A 4,556-nucleotide genomic window follows, 5' to 3' on the forward strand; every position below is an offset into this window, starting at 1 on the left:
TAAAAAATGGTAATTAATAAAGATGACCATTAGTGTGAGAAGGTGAGTGTGTGTGTGTCCGGCTGACTCTCAGTCTTAGGGTGCTCACTCACTCACCCTCTCCAGCTTTGTGAGTTGGTCTGAGTATGTGTGGTGTGAGGGACTGAGGGTGAATGAGAAACCTGAGAATGGGAGTGAGCCAGACACACGCTCACACTTTCACACACGCAAACTCTCTCTCTCTCACACACACACACACTCTCTCATACACACATTCTCACACACTGTCTCTCTCTCACACACACACACTCTCACCCACACCCCCTCTCTCTCTCACTCACCAGCAATGAGTTTCTTGACCCCACTCCGCCCCACCATGCCAATCCTCCCCACCTCGGGACCTACAGCCAGTTTCTCCCTCTCTCGGCCAGGCTGCCAAGTCTCTCTTTCTCCGCACTGGTCCAGCAGCAAGTCTCACTCTCTGTCTGTCTCTCCTTCTCTCTCCCTGAAAATCTCTTTCTCCCCTTCTCCTCCCAGCACACTCACTGCTGCCAGTTTTCACTGCTCCTCCAATCTCCGACTTTCTTTCTCACAGCGCGGGAGAGGAACAGACTGTGATTGGAGGAGCAGATCTTTTCCACTCCGCTTGCTCTGCAGGCCACTTTGGAGGGGCTTTGCGGTCACATCTGGCCCACGTGCTAGGGGTTGGAAAAGCTTGTGCTATATAAATGCAGTTGGCTTTTGTTGTCTTGTCCTGGCTAAATTCAACTAAAAATGCATTGTGCTCCGAAAATTGGATCTTCTCTGTCTTAATACCCCACCGATGAAGGCTTTATTTACTGCACCACCAGTGAGAAAACAGGTATTTTTGCCTTATTTTAAATCTATTGACAGAAGAACAATCATGACTCCAAGGTCTTTCTACACTTAGGTTTACTTTACCGCAAGGGATTAATAATTATATAGTATTCACAGCAGAGAAACAGGCCATTTGACCCACTGGGCATTTATGCTCCACCCCAGCTTCTTCCCAACTCTACTTCAACTAACCCCAACAACATATCATACTCCTGTCTCCCTCAGTGCTTATGACACTTCCCTGGCCTCACTTCAACTACTCCCTTTGCTGGCACGTTTTACATTCCAAACACTCTCTAGGTAAAGAAGTTTCTCCTGCATTCCCTATTGGATTTATGAATGATGATCTGATATTTATGACCCCTAGTTCTGTCCTCACCCAAAAGTGGAAACATCTTCTCCATTCTTACCCTATCTAATACTTTCACAATCTTGAAGACTTCTCTCGGGTTGCCTCTCATTCTCTTCTTTAGAGAAAAGAGCTGCAGCCTGTTCAATCACATTGCGTTATGCCATTTTTGGAAGCTGTCTGCAATGGTGTTATATTACTTTTATAAATGTTACCTTTGTGATAGTTTCAACATGCTGAATGATCCTCATAGTTATGTAGCTAATGCACTATATGGATGTTTTTGTTGATGGTTAACAATGCACTTTACTCTCTAAACAAATAGCAAAATTTAATATTAGTAATGAATTGAATATATTACAAAAATAATTGTTTTACCTGCAGTCACTCATTCAATAGTTCGCAGCTGTCACTAGGCAAAGTAATCCAAGAACTTGATTGTTAAGTACTTAATAAGTTTTAGATACAGATTCTCCTGAATGTGTAAAGCTGTTCATTTCTCAAGGCATTCACCATCTGAGTCAGAAGGTTATGGGTTCAAGTGTGATTCGAGAGATTTGAGCGTATAATTACCACAGAAAATAGTTGAGACCAAAACATTGTATGCTTTCAAGAAGGAGTTAGATATAGCTCTTGGGGCGAAAGGGATCAAAGGATATGGGGAGAAAACGGGAGCAGGCTATTGAGCTGGATGATCAGCCATGATCATAATGAATGGCAGAGCAGGCTTGAAGGGCTGAATGGCCTACTCTTGTTCCTAGTTTCTATGTTTCTGTATCAGTGCAATACTGAGTGAGTCCTGCACTGAGAGAGGTGCATTCTTTTGGACAAGATATTAAACTAAGGCCCTTACTGCACTCTCAAGTGGTTGTGAAGAATCCCATGATACTATTTGAAGTTAAGCGCAGGGTTGTTCTCTCCATTGTCCTGGCTAAAACCGACAACACCAGAGGCAGATTATCTGGTCATTGCTGTTGGTGGGACCTTACAGGGTTTAAACTTACTGGAACCTGGATAATTATTGCCCTTCCTTCACCAGATCAATAACTAATACCATTGTGGGAACAAGGACTGAAGCAGTTCAAGGAGAACATCCACCATTACCTTCTCAAGGCAACTTGCAATGAGCAATAAATGTGGCCAGCATTGCCCACATCCTGAGAATAACTTTTTAAAAATCTAACCCAGAATTCATAGGAATGGTTTCAGCGATGAGGAACTTCAGTTATGAAGATAGATTGGAGAAGATAGAGCTGTTTTCCTTAGAGAAAAGAAGACTGAGAGGAGATTTGATAGAGATATTCAAAATCATGAGGGGTCTGGACAGAGTAGATTGGGAGAAACTGTTCCCACTCATGAAAGGATCAAGAGTGAGAGGGCACAGATTTAAAGTAATTAGTAAAAGAAGCAATAGCAATATGAGGAAAAACATTTTCACGCAGCCACTGGTCAGGGTCTGGAATGCTCTGCCTGAGAGTATGGTGGAGGCAGGTTCAATTAAAGCATTCAAAAGGGAATTATGTGAAAAGAAAGAATGTGTAGGGTTATGGGGAGAAGGCGGGAGAATGGAACTAGGTGAGGTGCTCATTCGGAGAACTGGTGAAGACATTCAGCCAAATGGCCTCTGTCTGCATTGTAACAAATCTGTGATTTAATTTTTTTTTTGCAGAGTGTGGACTCTGCTTTCAGAATATTGTGCTGTAATGGCCATGAACAGAGCTTGGTTCGTTGGTACATATGTGCAATGCTCTCTCTTTCTCTCTTGGATGGGAGAATTCCAATCGGAAACAGAATAATATAAAGAAGGTAGGAGGAACAGCACCGCATCTTCAGATTAAGCACTATAGACTTTTGGACTTAACATTGAGTTTAACAACCTCAGACCATGAACTCTCTCCTCCATCTTTACCCCTGTTTCAATATAATTTTAAAAACTTTTTATTTATTTATTCATTTTTAAAATGTATTTTTAAAATCTTTTTTACCCAACCACCCTCCCTACCCACAGGGTCATTTGTCACTTGTGCTTTCCCAGAGCGCTGACCCTTGTTCTGCCATTAACACACTCTGCTATCTTACCGTTATGCCACCAACAGCACCTTCTTTAGTCTTTAACACTACCATTAACACTCCTTTTGTGCTGTGTCTGTAACATCTTTGTCAAATCTCGCCTACACTCCCACCTATTCCTGACCTATTTTGCTCCACCTGCTCCAACCCCTCTCCAACAACGTCAAATCGGTCACATTTCTACTTCTGAAGAAAAGTCATGCAGACTGGAAACGTTAACGGTTTCTCTCTCCACTGGGTGCTGCCAGACCTGCTGAGCTTTGCCAGCATTTTCTGTTTCTGATAAAGAAGTTGTTTGGCTGAAACCAGTGTCAGACCATTTACAGCACAGAAAGTGGCCAATGGCTTCAACTGGTCTCTGCTGGTGTGTGTGTAGTGCTCCTCCTACCTTCACCTATTCCTTTTCCCCCCCTCATTCACTTATCTATCTTCCTTTCAAATTTGCTTCAACTGTCCGCTGTGCTGGAGTTCCACATTCTCTGGATGAAGAAGTTGTGTCCAAAATATTCCTCACGCCTAGGGGTGAAATTCTTAACCGCTTTTGGGGAGGAGGGAGGCAAAAAAAACATGCAGTTATTGAGCTTCAATTCTTAGTAGCACCACTTTGTGGATAACACTTTATCAGGCAATTCATGTGTCGCGCTCTCAATACTAAATTTAAATGACTGCAGAAGACGGTAGAATCAGACACCCAACTGGAATCCTAAAAGTGAAAAAAAAACCTGCTTTATTGTACGGTATATAATGGCAATCAGCGGAAAAAAAACTCCACGTCATATTGAGCGTCCTTTTATGAACATGTTGACTTAGTACAATTAATGTGGATTCTGGGGAGAGGTGGGGAGGGGGTGTAGAATTACAATGTGAGACTATTTTTTTCCCCCCTTTCCAGTGAAAGGAGAGGGGGAATTGTTCGGCGTGAGCTCGGTTACCTGGTGGGATTGCAAACGGAGCGGGATCCTTTTGTGGGTTTACAGCGTTTTGGGGATGTCCTGAAATTTCATTGTGTGTTTGCTGATTTCACACCAGCGCGCACACAGACACAGACAGACAGACACACAGACAAACCCCCCCCCAACTCCCACCCAACCCACCATAAAACGGATCGGAGCCATGAAAAGCAACAAGGGGGGGCGGGTTGCCGTTGTGCTGTGACCACGAGAGATTTGTTTTGCTTTTGTAGCATGTTTGCCCAGCTGGAACACCGGGCTCTGCACCTGGAAGCGCCCGCTCCCCGTCGCCGCTGAATTGCGCCGGGACCGAGAGGCGGGTCCGGGGCGGAACCCCGCTGCTCCCGACG

The sequence above is a fragment of the Carcharodon carcharias genome, chromosome 15, assembly GCF_017639515.1.
Source record: "Carcharodon carcharias isolate sCarCar2 chromosome 15, sCarCar2.pri, whole genome shotgun sequence".
In the NCBI taxonomy this organism is placed as follows: Eukaryota; Metazoa; Chordata; class Chondrichthyes; order Lamniformes; family Lamnidae; genus Carcharodon; species Carcharodon carcharias.